The sequence below is a fragment of the Stegodyphus dumicola genome, chromosome 3 (genome assembly GCF_044657685.1).
Source record: "Stegodyphus dumicola isolate Sdum_Otavi_A_Nest chromosome 3, ASM4465768v1".
In the NCBI taxonomy this organism is placed as follows: domain Eukaryota; kingdom Metazoa; phylum Arthropoda; class Arachnida; order Araneae; family Eresidae; genus Stegodyphus; species Stegodyphus dumicola.
The window spans coordinates 16,328,872-16,346,184 of NC_140770.1; the positions used below are offsets into that span (position 1 = coordinate 16,328,872).

The window sequence follows — 17,313 nt, forward strand, 5'->3', positions numbered from 1 at the left end:
TAGACACTTTTTGTTTCAATTGACTTGATAATCTGGCAAGTGCTCTTCGATATCAGCTGTTTTGCTGTTATTACATGCTTTTGTATTGGCAACAAAAAGCAACTTTAATTTCTTTACCGCATATTTTAGTTTAAAAATTTCTACCTAACATGTAAGTGTCAGTACCTCTTCGTCTTCTAAAAATTCATGAGTTCTGTTTTATTTTATTTTCATGAAGATTTTTTGCTTGAGTTAATATTGCGTTTAAGTATCTCATAAGAATCAGTGCATTATCTCTGATGTTCTCTACGTAATATCTATCAACACATTATTAAATGTGATAAAAATAAATAAATGCTGTTAATATCTTCAGCTAATTGTGTATGTGCATTTGACTGCCTAACGTTTGCTTTTTTTAAAGAAAATTTATTGAATTGCAATTACAGTTTTACCCAGTTACACGTATTTGATTTGCTCTTTAAAAATGATTTGTATGTTGTTGACTGGGCAGATATATTTTTATGTCAATTTCAACATTAGTTTTGGAATTAAAACTCATGAAAAATCGTGTTATTTCGCCTTTCGGAGCTCTTTTTATTTTCGAAACTGTCATCTTTGAATTCCATATATAATTTTTGAAGAATTAAAGCTCAAGATAATTTGTGTGTCAATTAAAATTTCGTCATAAGAAGGCGCTTTGCATGAAAGAGAATAAAAACGAGAGTTAAAAAATTTAGTTCAGAGAAACCATGCTGTGGTAAAATCACCTGAAAGAAGACGACGTCCTTTTTTCCGTATGTTTTTGTAAAATTGTAAATGTTTAAAAGTGATGCTAATGAAATTATTTCTTAATATTTACAATTTAAATTAAAAAAACAAGTATTTAAAAAATATAAAAGTTGAAAAAAGAATTCCAAATTATCTGTCAAAATGAATTAAAAATTATTTTGTATAATCATTTAGCATTTATTAGCGCAAATTGACATGCAAAAATTACTAATATGAAACTTTTCTTGCAAGGGGAGCTGTAAACTTTCAAGCTGTAAGTGTATATATGCTGAATAATTTTAATCAATATATTTTGTTTTGTAACAATCGTGTTTGGTATTTGTAGGACAAATAGTAGTAAAAAGTAGTATATATCTCTAGTAGATTCCATTGAATATTATTGAACTGATAACAGTATGCTCTAATTACAGTGGTTAGTGTACCTAAAACTTTCAAAACAATGAGCATGACACTGTAATTTTTTTTGTTTTATGATCACATAAAGTATTTGATAAAATCAGATCTATTGTATAAACGCAACAACATTTTTTACAGTTATCTTTGACTCAATTTTATTTATTCATACTTTGTTTCTACCGTGTGAAGAGTGATTTATTATGTATGAGATTTAAGTATCTGAAGCTTCAACGCTAGGCATCCAGTACTGGCATGGATAAATATGTGAAAGAAAGAATGTTTTCTATTAGTATATGCAGTATAATAAATTTGTGGAGTGATAAATTTTTTAATGAGGGGAAAAAAAAAAAGCTTTTTGATTTAAATTCTTTTTTTTTTCATTTAGTCTGTTTCCAGCAATTTGTTTCTTGTTTTTATGCTCATTGTATAAAATCCTGAAAATTAGTTACCGTAAGCATGAAAAACTAGTTTCCGTATGTGTAAAGTAAACGAGGGAGCTGTCATAATACAACAACTTTTTACAATTGTCTGTGTATTCACCCAGTGCCATAGTTCGAAGAGAATGGTCCCTACCAGGTGACACATTTTTTATGTGAAATTTAATTTACAGGGATTAATCAGGTGGATCATCAAGGCAAGTGAAGCATAATTAGATTCTTAATTGTCATACAGAATTAAATTGAAAAGAATAAGAATCTGCTCTGCATAAGGTATTCAAAGAAGTTACCACATGATTTCAACAGCTATATATAATTCAAAGTGTTAAATGCAACTTTGCTACCATTCTGCCAAAACACTTAGAATCGTTCAAAAGGAATGTTAATTACTTACTGCAAGGTTAGGGAGATCCCATGAGAGTTCATTCTTCGCCCTAAAAAGGGAATTTACTATTGAAGTAGGGAAAGGTCCAGTATCATTAGGTGATTCTAAGTCTTTCGCGCCTTTGTTTCGTATTCACAGAAATAAAACGCAGAGATTCATATTTATTTGCAACCCTGGAAACCCAAAAGGTCAAAAAATTTTTTCGTAATATAAATTGTACATATGTGGTGGATATTTCGGTGCTACTTTGGTAGACAGTTGCACGGATTTTTGGCGATTTACGTTGGCGCAATTGTTGGCGCGATTTTTACAATCGTCAGCCATCTTGAAAAACGCTGTTTTTACGCATAGTAAAGTATTCGAAACTTAAAAAAAAAATAAATAAATATCGTTAAAAGTAATGGATTAATTTTTTGTTGAAAATGTCTTTTTTTAAGATGGCAGGTAAGTGTAAATAAGTACATTTACTATGAGTATAAAGTACTAAAGTAAGGCTATTATTACTTTCATATAGCAAAAAAGAGAATAAAAACACCGCTATAAAAACATTGTGCCAACGTTTAATTAGATTAAAATATTACTGAAATTGAATATCGAATTAAAAACCATCCTACCAACATTTAAAAGAATTAGAATATTATTAAATTCAAATACTTTAAAATACCGTATTTATGCGAATCTAATGTGCCATCGAATCTAATGCGCATCCCCATTTTAAGACTTTAAATAATAAAAAAATTGTTTGTCGGCGAATGTAATGCGCATCAATGATATGAGGAATTTATTGAATCTTATTTTATACAACAATGGATTTGTATATAAACTATCAATTAATGGTATGATAATTTTATTTAAATTTAGATACCATATTTTATATAACAATGGATTTATACATAAAGTAGCAGAACATAGATTTAACCTATTAGTGGGCTATTGTCATGTGAAACAATCATTGTTAATTAGCACCGTATATAGTATTTCGTTATTAGTACCGTATATACGGTACCTATTGTAAAATATGAGCATGAAATAAATCGTAACATTTCTATCTAGCTAACAGTTTCTACAATCAGTGCTTAATAGTAAACGTCTTTATTCATTAATGTTTTCGTCACTGGAATCCTCGCAGCTCTCTTCGTCAGAAGCAGATTCATTTCTTCTTTCCTCATCATCGTCATCGTCGGCATTCCAGAGCACGTCATCGTCACTGCCATTCAATGAATTTGAAATGCAGCATTTCTTGAAAGATTTTACAATCAAAGATCTACAAAGATCTTCCTTTGGGAGGGCCAGTGAATTTCTTTCTACTAGCTTTAGTTGCAAACAGTGCCAATTTCCGTTGCCGCCACAAGCGAACATTGCTCTCAGCTACGTTGAACTCTCTCCCTGCCTTTCTAATGCCATTTTTTTCAGCATAAAGAATTACTTTAAGTTTGAAAGTAGCGTCATATGACATTCTTCTCTGTTTGCCCTCCATTTCGTGACTACGTACTCTGCAGTTTGTATCCTCTATGCAATAATGTGTCAACGATAAATGTAACGGTAAATGTAGTCGAGAAATTTGGTTGACGTCATCGGCGAACTTTGCACTCGAATCTAATGCGCACCCCAATTTTGAATACTACATTTGGCCAAAAACGATGCGCATTAGATTCGCGTAAATACGGTATGTTATATAAAATATAATTAACATTAAAACATATGTGACAATAATTATCTGAGCATTTTTTGAAAATAATGTATTAATTTTTTTAACAAAAATTGAAGTATACAATTATAAAATAAAAGAAAAATATGTACTTACATTTTTTTCGAGTAATTTAACCTCTTGTTTATTGATAAGTACCACAAAAAAAATCGAAATCATAATTGAATCGGATCTTTTAACCATCTTCATCTGTTATCCAAATATCTCGCACTTCATTGAAGAAGTAATTAGCGAGGTTTCCTCCAAAATTTCCTCTGACGCTATTAACAATTTATAAATAAATCTTTGATTAGGAAAGACAGGTTGGCCAAAATAAAGTCTCAAAGGGCAATTTTTTTTTCCCAATACCAATAATTCTTGGTAATTACCAATAACAACATTCGTCTTCGAAACGGAGATATCCATTCCATTTGAAATCCATGGAATTCGAAGAGATGAATAATAAAATTTTAAAATGGCGCGGTAATGCACAAATATTCAGTAACCAATCAGGGAGCTGATTACATCACGCATAGAATTAAAATTATTTAAATAATCATTCATAATAAAATCATTTTTAAAACAAATGCAAAATTAAATTTTATTTTAATATTTAACAGCCATAAATAATGTTTAAAACATTAGATTAAATTTATAGATATTAATAAAACCAATTACTTTTTAAGTAAGGTGACGTCATTGATTACATCATCCACAACATAAAATTATATAAAATATTATAAACAACAAAATTTTTATTTCAAATAAAAATGTAAAATTAAATTGATTTTTAATATTTAGAAGCCATAAATAATATTTAAAACGTGGAAGTTATGCATAATAAAATGCATTATTTTTTTAATAAAATGACAACAAAGTATCGGTTACCATAAATAACTTATCCAGCAATGGGTTTACCATAAGTTGTATTACTCGCCAAAAGGCAAGTCGCCAAAATCCGTGCGACCGTCTACCAAAGTAGCACCAAGGTCCAGTATCATCAGGTGATTCTAAGTCTTTCGCGCCTTTGTTTCGTATTCACAGAAATAAAACGCAGAGATTCATATTTATTTGCAACCCTGGAAACCCAAAAGGTCAAAAATTTTTTTCGTAATATAAATTTTACATACGTGGTGGATATTTCATTACTTATTTTTAAAGATGAGATCACTAAAAATAATGGAAGTATATTCTTTATTGGAAGTATTCTCTTTTAGCTCCCCAAAAAATGTCAATAGGTTGTCATGCAATTTGAGCAGGATTTCGCATGATCATAATTGATTTGATGTGACATACCCAATTTTATGATCTTGTAATAAGAATTTTTTTCGCTACATAATTTTTTCTCTAATGTAATTATAATAAAGAAAATTATACTATAAAATATAATAATTAATATAATAACAGGTATTGTACAATAATAGTTATTTATAATACTTTATCATAAAATTATGTATATATAGTAACATTACTTTGAAAGTGCTCATATTTTTAACTGTACATAAATAAATATATAAATGCACAAACTCGAACACAGTGTAATCAAAATGTTAATTACAAATGATAATCAGCATATTATCTTAGATTAATTAAAAGTTATTTTCTGCTTCTTTAAATCTGTGCTGTTTGAACATGTTGAAAATAACAGTTAAAAAATGAGAATGGAAAAAATCCTTATGACATTGTAATATCCTAGCTAAACTAGAGTTCTGGGAAAGCTAGAATATTGAACTGTATAGCGACTATTTGCTGATTTGTGCCTAAGAACTCCAGAGAAGGGTTAAATTACCCTTTTATTCCAACTCAAAATATATACTCTTGGTACAAGAACTTGGACTTATAAATTTAGCAAATGTAAAGCTTGTATAGCAAATAGCAAACTCAATATAGCTAATATAAAACTAATCTAAAGCTAAATAAAATTAACCAGCTGAAGCTGCACAGAATCAAACTCACAGAGTTAGCCTTTAATTAAGAGTAACTGGCCCATACATATTGAGTAGGCATGTAGAGTAGAATAGCAAGGTTTAATTGATAGTAGCAATGTGGCCAAAAGGCAGAACATGCTATCCTACTGAAGTAATCTGCACCTCAGCTTAAGTACTCATTTCTGCAAGTTTTCGGTATTACGATATTAAGATAATTGTGATACTGAAAACTCATCCGGGTAGGGAAACGTAGGTGGGAAATTAAAATGTAAAGGAAAGACTTGTTTCAAATAAAAATAACTATTAGAAAAATAAAGTAAAACTCTACAACATAATTCTTGATTATCCACCTATTTCAGAAATATGCCAGTCAAAATTATGCATGCTTGTTAGTTCTTATGATTACTACTATCGTGGTTAGACTATACTTTCTTATACCTTTTTTATTCCATCGAAACTTTTGAATACAAATTGCAAATATCAATTAACATCAAACGGGGAAGGGCAGTTCTTTTGAATTTTTGCAATGACATCATCCACAACATAAAATTATATAAAATATTATAAACAACAAAATTTTTATTTCAAATAAAAATGTAAAATTAAATTGATTTTTAATATTTAGAAGTCATAAATAATATTTAAAACACGGAAGTTATGCATAATAAAACGCATTATTTTTTTAATAAAATGACAACAAAGTATTGGTTACCATAAATAACTTATCCAGCAATGGGTTTACCATAAGTTGTATTACTTGCCAAAAGGCAAGTCGCCAAAATCCGTGCGACCGTCTACCAAAGTAGCACCTATATATTCTAAAATATAGTCTACAGAATAAACCATGACGTTAATGCAAATCTTTGTGTTAATTGCTATATTACTAGTTTGTGAAATGTTGTTCAAGTAAATATTCTAAAACTAACATATTTATATTTTGGATTTAAGAATACTGTCTACGTAACAGCACGAGCAATCAAGTAGATCTCGTAGTGTCACTAACAGTTTTACACACACACAAAAAAAAAAAAAAAAAAAAAAAAAACTCCAGCAAATTGATATAATTTTCAAATGTTGGAATAAAAGTTTTTCTTCAAAATTAAACATAGAGTTTACTTTTCCTACATGCTATTTTAAAATTTTTTATATTTATTTGTTTGTATGTTAAAAGGGATGGCAAATTTTTCCTTCAGGCAGCAAACTCGTAGACTGCCTCAGGCGGCAAAAGTTACTCTATTAACCATTAATTTATGCAACTAAAAAGCACATAGAGCCTCAAATGCTGACATATTTAGAGGAGGCCATTTGTTCTAAGTGGTATATTTAGGGATGATATCCTTCACTTGCGACAATTTTATTCTTGCATGATTTCTTTATGAATTTGGTAAATTTCATTATTTAAATTACAATTCATTTCTTATAACTAGTCTTACTTTTAAAAGCACAATTAAAGAATAAAAACAAATATAATAAAACCATTATTTTTTCTTATCATACCACTGTGGTATGTAAACTTTTTGGCATTGTGACACTATGTGAAACACTGAGGTAACATGCAGGCCGAAAAATGAATTTAATTCTAATTACTTAAACACTAGCACTATGTAATATTAAAAATATAAGGTATTTTCCCCTTTTTTAAAGAGCAATTGGAGTTTTTAGAGGACCCAATCGCCAAATCCTGGTGGTGAAGAATCATCATTCACCACCCTTTTAGTTCGTGCACCACTATAGAGACATAAGGATTTTTTGTAAGCAGGAGATGTGAAAGATGTGCCAGGACCTCTCGTATTCACGTTGAGCGTGCTGACCATTACACTATGAAGGCATGCTAAAAAGGCTGGAGAAATATTTATATACTCCCCCCTTTTAAAGGGCGATTAGGGATTAGGGGACCCAATCGCCAAATCCTGGTGGTGGAGAATCATCATCCATCACCTTTTTTTAGTTCGGGCGTCACTCTAGGAACATGTGTTATTTCGGAAGCAGGAGATTTGAAAAATGAGCAATGCCCTCACCGGGAATTGAACCACTGACCTCTCAAATACGCATTGAGCATGCTGATCACTACACTACAAAGGAATGCTAAGAGGGCAGGACAAATACCTTAAAGTTGCATTGACTGTGATCAGTGGCATAACTAGAACTCTTGGACCCCTGTGCAAAAATTTTTTCCGAGCCCCCCCCTCAATAAATTTAATGTCAATAAAAATAAAAATTTTTAAAAAGTTAAAAAAAAATCAAGGATTTCACGAGCCAGTGTTTTAATGATGAATTTTACTACATCTGGATTATATGTTAAAAAATAAAAGCACATACTTAGGGAACCAGTTGAAAGGTACGTAACATGAAGAAAGAATAAAAAGAAAAATATTTTCCCTTGATCAACTGTGAAATTTGCTTTAGTCTGGGTATTTGATATCAGATGATTTTAATCAGTTATTTAAGACTTTTTGTGTGCGTGCGAGAAACAGACTTTTCTCTCCTTTCACTGAGATACATACTGATAGTAAATGAATAAGTCTATATAAAAAAAAAGGAACATGTCACGTAAAGTATAGCATTAAGAAAAGTAAGAAAGCTTAGTTTTGCGGAGATTTTTATATAAAATTTGCACAAATCTAAGTTTTTTGCTTTTAACAAACTGGTTATATTATAAAACATTGAAAACAATATATTCTGCGAAAATAGAAGAGAAACACGCCGAGTGAAACAAAATTAGTAACACAATAACCTTAAGTTTGGTGTAGATTTATGTTAAGATCTCAAACAATTTCTAGGGCAAGCAGGTTTAGGTCCCTCTTCGTCAGAAGTAAAGAAATCTGCAAGACTGAAGAAAAGTCATATTTTTCAATTGCGCCAAAATATGTGGAAATATTTATTTTTGAATGATTTTTTTTTACCTGGGTAACAACTTTTATTTTATAATATTAGCTATAATTTTATAAGAGCTCCTTGCCTTCATTACCGAAAACTCTTGAACATAGTCAGAAAGATCAATTTCTTTAGGTGTATCTTGCTCTATAGAAATTAGAGCAAGATTTGTCAGCCTAGTCTCCGTCATAGAAGATTTTAAACAAGTTTGTATGTATTTTAATTTTGAAAAATATCTTTCTCCACTTGCAACTGTTGTAGGAAAGGACAGCAAAATTCGAAGTTCCACTCCAGTATATTTGGAAAACATTCAAAATTTTATACATATTCTAAAATGACAAGGGGCTCCGCTCCAGGAACGATGTATTTTGACAGATCTTCCAGTTCATCACAAAGTTCCGAAGCGTTCAGATTACTCGAATGTTTATTTGTGAGTTTCAATTTCTAGTCTTTGCGTCTATTCAAAAGTTCTCTGAAAGATTTTTGAGGGTTCCTACGTCGTACAGGAAACTGTACCGTAGTGTGCTCCGTATTCCCGAGTAAGTTCATATCTTTCTTCTACAGAAGGAATAGCAATGTCTAACGTGCAGAAATATAGTTCTACTTGAAATTCCTCTTCCAACACTTTGTATGTTTTCATATGAAGCCTCGTACCCAAACAATCTACGTCGTCTTAAGGTATGATGGAATGGCTAAAGGAAGGGTAGATTTCTAACGTTTCTGCTATTTACTTTTCTTCGGAGATGAAATCTATTAAATTATTATTTAAATTATTAAATTATTATTATCACTTATACAACTTTCTAAATATGTTTTCTCATTCTGCAGAGCTCCGACAGCTGACTGCAGATTCGTCTTTATACTTTGCAGAATTTACTCGCGTGGTTTACATGAATGAGTATATCATGCCAAATAGCAACTGAGACGAGAAATTTTAAATTTTGTCTGCCAAGGATGACGCCGAATGCCATAAGAAACTAGAATAAATATTTTTAGCAAGCTATAATAGGACAGAATAAATTTCCTCCACAAATAAAAAAAAAATTAAAATGTAAACAATAATTTTTGTTAATTTTTATTTACTTTTTGTTTAAACCTTTAGAAAATTTTGGAAAATTTGTAAAAAAATAGTTCTGTAGCGTTATTTTATTGGCAATAAAACACTGAATAAGATGAAAATAAAAGAATAAGAGCAATTAACTTAAACAATTTCCACTTATTTAACCAAACAGACAAAATACTCTGCTTCTGTGCTATGATTCGGGGGGAGGGAGCGCCATATAAGTTATCCATGAAATAAATAAATAAATAATGAAAAGAAAGTGAATAATCAAGCCAGAAACGAGACAAGGGTAAAGCCAGTGAGAAACTTACTGCAAGTAAACGGCTAGAGGGGCAAAATTAGTTCCTTCGAAATTTACAAAAATATCTGAAAACTTTCAGGTTTTACGTTACGCCCAAAGGGGCACTTTTTTAAAGTTTTGTGTGCTACTTTTATTTATTAAATATCATGTTCTTCCCGCTTAAACCGTTAAATTAAATTCAACAGCAGTATCGCATGAGCATATCTTTAGAATTTCCGATACACAGTCTCGCGCACTAGGGATAATTTTTTTTTCGTACAAAATTTCCATTGCTCGCTTTGAAATTGTTGAGTTTCTTAATCAAAAACACGTTAAAGAGTTATAAAATGTGAAACCGATAATAAAACAAATTTCAAATTCCAAATTCGGGCTTCCAGATGCCCATAATTGGTGCAAGATTACATGATTCAAAATTGGATGGCTCTGGGTACCAGTGTTTTACCCCAAAGCGAGAAATATAGATACGTTTATGCAGATTATTCATTATTTAATTTCTTTAAATATAACACAGGGCTGTAATATTTAGTGGCAAAAATTTGAAAAGTGAAACGATATTTATAGTGAACCAACGCAAAATGCCAAAACGAAATTAATAGCCTTTTCAGGCTAAAAATTTAGAACTTTTAGTTTGAAAAATCTAGCGCAAATATAGCTAAGATTGATCAAATTTAAATTTTTAAAATTTATTGTTTATACTATCAGGAGAGAGAAATATGCTTGTGAAAACGATTATTGCAACCAGTATAAATATTTAACGAATAAAAATTAAGCAAAATTAATTAATTTATTAGTCCAAAAAAGGTGCAATTTGCTCTGTCGGACTATTATTTTTCATTTTGGCATTTTGCGTTGGTTCACTATAAATGTCCGATTCACTTTTCAAATTGTTGCCACCCAATATTATTGCCCTGTGTTATATTTAATGAAATTAAATAAGGAAGAATCTGCATAAACGTATCTATATTTCTTGCATTGGGATAAAACAACGGTACCTAGAGCCATCCAATTTTGAATAACGTACGTTTCCACCCGAATATGGGCATCTGGAAGCCCAAATTTGGAATTTGTTTTATTATCTATTTCATATTGTGTAAAACTTTAACGAATTTTTGATTAACAAACTCACCGATTTAAAAGTGAGCAGTGACAACACTCAAAGAGGAAAAAAAATCGCGCGGAACTGTGTATCGGAAATTCTAAAGATATGCTGATTTTAAAATTATTTTGTGACATTGCTGTTAAACTGAATTGTATGGTTTAAGTGTAAAAAACATGATATTTAATAAAAAAAAGGTAACACACAAAATGTTAAAAAAATGCCCCTTTAAACGTAATTTAAAATCTGAAACCTTTCAGATTTTTTTCTGAATTAATGCTATATTAATTTATCTCATTTTATTTTTTAAATGTTTTTATTATATTAATTTCCTGAACTAAAATCTGGAAGGATTAATGTAAAAATTCATTACAATAAGTTTCTGATTAACTAGCTTCTGTGATGTATGTAGTTTCTGTGTGATTAATCTTTTCCAGGATAATCCAAAAAATCATACAAGTCTTTAGAGGTTAAAATTATGCACATTGATATTTATTAAACCTGCGCTTAAGTTAGGAACTAAAGGTGTCGGAGTCCTACTGTAAGCCATCAAGAACAGTGAATGAAAAAAGATTATAAATTAAACAAATAAAACAAGGAATAATTAAAATCAAATAAAATGTAAAATTAAAAGGTATGCTTTAATTTTAAAACTAATGGTATATAAAGAAATAATAAGCAAATCGTAAAACTTATATGAATATTGAAACAAATGAAAAGTAAGAAAATTAGTAAGATAGGATGCGAAAGACAAAAGAAAGGAAGATATTGAATACACACATATACATGCAAATATACACATTTACATAATATACACACATATACAAGCAAAAACATATCTTGGGCAATTTGGAATTTATATTTTGTTGACTTTTACGCCTGTTATCGAATTTAATATTGCTTAATATTTAGAGTTTAGTTTTTCGCATCATTTTAAAAATCAAGGATAATGCAAATTTAGAGTATACAGAAATAAACACTTTAATTTAATGATAAAAGAATGGATTATTTAAATCAACCTGCAAACAGCCTGTTTGCGGAATTCGAACCTTGGATGGAACTACCAGTGTTCAGCGTCTTTACCGCTCGGCCGTTGGTGTGCAATAAAAGAATGAAAGGACATAAGAAAAATTTGTATTTTAGGCAGAATTATAGCTATAAAAACCGAAGATAATGGAATTACAGATATTTAAACATACATAAGCAAAAAAAAAAAAAAAAAAAAAATTGACAATTAAAACTTTTATATAATAATCTTAATATTATTATAAGTAATATTGTGATGACAGGAAAGGATATGTAATTGACAGGAAAGTATTGCATTACTTTCCTGTCAATTACAATTTAAGCTGCAGTATAGTTTTCATTGTTTCTAAGCCGTATAATTAAATTCTCAAATAAGAATGTTTCAAAAATATTTTAAATGTATGCAATAAAACACGAAAAGCATTAATATAAATAAAGTTTTCAATAAATTTAGACACTTATTTCGTTTGTTAAACAAATTGTTTATGTTTTGAATTATTGGAGTTCAGATTTGCCGATGAATTTGCAGTTCGAAGACATTAGACATTAGAAATACATATCAAGAACTTAAAAAAAAAAAAAAAAAAAAAAATCATGTTTGCGTCATCTCTTAGACAATATACACAGAATATGTGAACGATTTCATCTGCAATCTTTTCTCCTGAAAAACAACTTATGTTTCAAATTCATACATATCCTTATCAGAATACCTTTATTCAAGCCAAGAGTAATTCGTTTAACAGATGTTTTCTAAAATTAAGCCACAGGACAATAAATGATATTAATGCATATCAATCGACATAATGGACCTACTTTAACACTATTTGGTTTCTGTGAATTATCATGAAAGACCTCAGATTTCCTGTTTTTACATTGATTATAAATTAAACCCTGTTAATTTTCTTTTTATCTTCGTAATTAATTTATTAATGACAAAAATATGAAAAATTAAATAGAAATCTCTATGAAAAGTTTTTCGTTTTCTTGGTATTAGAAGTTTAGTTTAGCATAATCGGGGATCACTCAATTTTTGAGTGTTGTTTAAATGACAATTTGGTTTAAAGTACATTTGCTTTGGTCTTTATTTGTAATTGCTTTTGAATTTCGGATTTGCATATAATGGCTTTAGCATATAATAACCAATTTTTTTGAAAGGTCAATTTGCATAATGAAAAGATTTATGATTTTTTTTTAGTAGTCAATTTGGCACAATGTTATGTTTTATTCTTTTTTCCAAGTGTTTCGAAAGTGTGTAGAGAAAATTCTCGTACATTTCAGATTCGATTTTTCAGTTTTATATGAATTTTAATGTCTTAAATGAAAATTTAATTTATTCTTTTTATGGTTTTAGATCTCAAATGAACCAGGACAACGAAATATGTTTTCAAAACGTATTAATCGACTATTATAAGCTTTAATTCATTTTCTCCTGATGAGTTCTGAATTGGAATTTCAGTAAAAGGAGAATACTTTTTATAATTTTGTATGTTTTTCCTTTCGCATTTTTATTTTTCGAGTTTGTGCTACTATGAATTCTTATTTTAAATTTGTTTAGATATTGTGTTAAACCTCTTATACATGGTTGCAGTTATTTATAGCATCAAGGAATTGCCTTCCTTTGATTCCAATTTAATTTTAACTTTAGATGCTTTAAGTTTATTTTACTTCAATTCTGCAGCTATAGTGCAGGACAAGTTAAAAAAAAAATTGTTTTTTATTTTTGGCCTGTCATTATGTTTCTTAATGTATGGAAACATATTTATTATTATACATATATATTTCATATTTATCATAAAAATATTTCATGTTAATATAACAATACGTTATTAATATTAGAAGACATTTGCATTGTTAATGGTGATAAGTTTGAATTTTTAGATAAATGGATTAAAAGTTTAGTAAGTTTGAAATTATAAGAATTTAGTTTATGTAATATTAGAAATCAATAACTTACCTTTATAATGAAGAATTATATTTGAGATCCCTTTCAAATTTAATTTTAAAGAAAAACTACTTTATGCTCTCGATGTAGTGATGTAGACTAGAGAAATGTCGTCAGAATACGAGCAAGTTCTATTTACTGTTCTGAGTCATCAGCCAATTACAAGTATACTAAAGATAGCATTTCACACTTCAATGCAGCTGTTTAGCAAAGAAAGGGACCCCGCCTCCACCATAAATTTCCAGTGTCTTCCCAAGTTGAGTCACAGTAAAACTTTCATCTAAGATTTTACTGTAAAGATGTCCACTTTCCTTTCTAAAAAGCTGAAACATCTGTTTGTTTTTTTTTTCAGTCAAATTCTACTATTATTATTGTCATATTCCAATGACGCATAATACATGACCTGCAATATCTTTTAGCATTTCCTCTGTACTATAAATGTATTTCAGTTAATGTATAATTATTAAATATTTAACAGTAAAAATTATGGATATTCGAATAAGTTTAGGAAATTCTTCCACAAGTTTAGGATGGAATAATAAACAAATTTTATTGACCTGTATCCAAAGAGCTTTGAAGATGACTGTGTTATATGTGAAATGGAAATTTTAAAATTAAACCTTCCAAGTTTCAAGTTCCCAGAAATGTTTAATAATTTGTAGTTAAACTTATTGACACTAACGTATATTTGAAGATGAGTACTCTGTCGCATAGATTCTAAAATTAGCATAAATAAATACTTGTTTAGGAAACAAGTATAAAGTTTCTTCATAATTATGAAAAATAAAGTTGTATGAAACAAGTTTTGCGCACTTCTTAGAGAAATGCGAAAAACATCATTTAATGAAAATAGATTTTTTTTTTGCCCCAGGTGGATCAAAAAGCAAAAATCAGTTAGGAAAGCAAAAATCACGATATATTTTAGGAGCATTAATATTTTTGATTATTGTTATCTTTTTTTATTTACGTCTTAAAACAACTATTTCTGGCTCAGAAATTAATTACCTCAGATTTCCAGTTTTTACATTGCTTATAAATTAAGCCGTATCATTTTTATCTTAAACATTAATATATTAATGACAAAAATATGAAAAATACATATAATGTATGGGAACATATATTAACAGAACCTGTTTATGTCTTAGAAAAGCTATGCAGTGGTGCCAAAATGAAAGAGAATAATGCGAAAGGGGATTTTATGAGTGAAAATCGCATCATTTTCCACTAAAATGTTTTAACTAATTTTTTTAAATTGCGAAAATTATTGAAATATTGCAATAAAAGTGGGAGAATTCTTTTCCATTCGTCTGTGTAGTGAAAATTGTATTGTAATTCATGTTCTTTCAGATGTTGGAATGCAACTTAAAACTATTAGGTCCAACGCTGCCATCGATATGCTTAATATTTTCAGTAATTAATTTATCGAAATTTACGAAGTAGTATATACTTTTAGTTGTATGATGTCATTTTTATTATCATTATTATATTATTATTGATGATTTCACGTACTGAATGCTCTGTGCAAAGTAGAACAAAAATTAAAATAAATTAAAAGCAAAAGTGTAAATTTTAAAGTTTCATTTCAAATAACGGCCCACTAGCGGCCGAGCGGTAAAGTCGCTGAACACTGGTAGTTCTGTTCGAGGTTCGAATCCTGCGAACGGACTGGCTGCATGGGCGTTTTCCTGGTTTTCCCCATTTGTAATGTGTATACGAGCCAGTTTCCCTTAGAAAGTCCTCCACGGAGGCATACCTTCCCTTAGGCAGATAGCCCTCGAGACTTTGCTACAATCAGACACACACACACACACACTTTTTCATTTCAAATAATGATTAGAAAGTATTTTACGAAGGCATTCTTCCCTTTGGGCAAATATTCCTTGAGTGTTTTATTATTATATAATAATTCAAATCAGTTCCGTTTAAATAAAATACAAATTATTGCACATTACTGAATTCTAGGATTAAATGTTTCATGTTGTTAAAATGAATTGTAATTTATTATATTTTTTCAAATGAAGGGAAATTAAAATATTTTTTTAAAAATGAATTTAATATCTTCAGAATTATCTTTTACAGATTAGAGTGAATTTTTGGTAGATGAGTAATTTACACGATAAGAAACACCACAGCTGTTCTCTTTCCTAAAGCAAATCAATTTACGAGTTCTATGCCTTCAGATTTAATTCTCGTTTAGGAATTTTAAAGAATTCTTAACCTGCACTTTACTTGCAATGTGAGAATATTTTGTAAATTTTGATATGAAAAATATGATAAATAATTGATTTACTCATTATTTCAAGTAAAAATATTCATCCATTCCATTTCCTCTCTCCATAAGTGAAAAAGAAGTCATGAATTTCGATAAATTTAAGGAAAAAGAATTAACTGGAATATTTGCCGCTTAATGTTTAATCAACCAGAATGAAACTTTGTGTTCTTTGTTGAAACACAACAAAACCCATTAAATTGGGATCGCAAAAGGAGTTGTTGTTAGCTTGTTGCGTAAAACATGCCCCTTTTTTCTTTGACCTTGAATTCATTCAAAGATCCCTAAGAAATGGGAAATGTCTCTTTTCTAAATGTGGTGTCATAAATTCTTTGCTTTTCCTGGACGAGGACACCATTTCGACATGTGGGTGGGGCAAAGTCCTTTCATGCCACGACTGCTCAACTTACGTCAATGATTTTGTGAGAAAGGAAAGCATACATTCTGGAGTTAGCAATTGATACTTACGAATGATTTTCCCCTCCAGATTATTAGTCTAAAAAAGAGAAAAAAATCGATCTGCCTTTAACTTTGCCATTTTGGAATGTTTCATACTTCTAAAACCAAAATTTTCCCCGTCCCTATACCCTGCCTTCTGGTGCGACTGCACCGTCGTTTTTTATATTGTGAGAACCATACATTCAAACATTCTAGGTAACGTTGTTTCGTCATAATGCGAGAAACATACATACATTTATGCAGATTCTTCCTTATTTAATTTTTTAAAAAATAGTACAGGGTGAAATTATTTGGTGGCAACAATTTGAAAAGTGATACGCTGTTTATAGTGAACCAACGCAATACATGTTATATTAAATTGTAAAAATCATTCACATTAATAAATTCAATTTCAAGCTTAATATTAGTCCTGATTTTCGGACTTGGGTTTAATGGAAGTGCTAGTAACAGATTCAATATATGAACAAAATTAAACGATTCGGAATGACATATTATGAAAATTTCGAACTGCAAATAATATACCACATTTCCTCTTACTTTGGAAAGGTAATTCGAAATTAAGTACTAAAATCCTGTTTAGTTACTTCTTTATTTATACTTAGAAAATGCATCTTAATTATTCGATCATAATAATGAAGTATATAGAAATAAATTAATATACAAAATAATTACATTATAATAA

General features: G+C 29.5%; 1 protein-coding gene across 3 annotated transcripts in view; it reads left to right on the forward strand.

Annotated features, from left to right (window-relative positions):
• The first annotated feature begins 53 nt into the window (after positions 1-53).
• The window catches only part of gig (TSC complex subunit tuberin), a 148,213-nt gene continuing 130,953 nt past the window's right edge, over positions 54-17,313 (forward strand). For 2 of the 3 annotated variants that reach the window (XM_085812599.1, XM_085812601.1), the window contains exon 1: positions 54-151. The gene's annotated coding sequence lies outside the window, so the exon portion shown is untranslated. Of the gene's footprint in view, positions 152-13,425; positions 13,445-17,313 lie in introns of those variants that run through there. The other variant, XM_085812600.1, reaches the window with a different exon arrangement.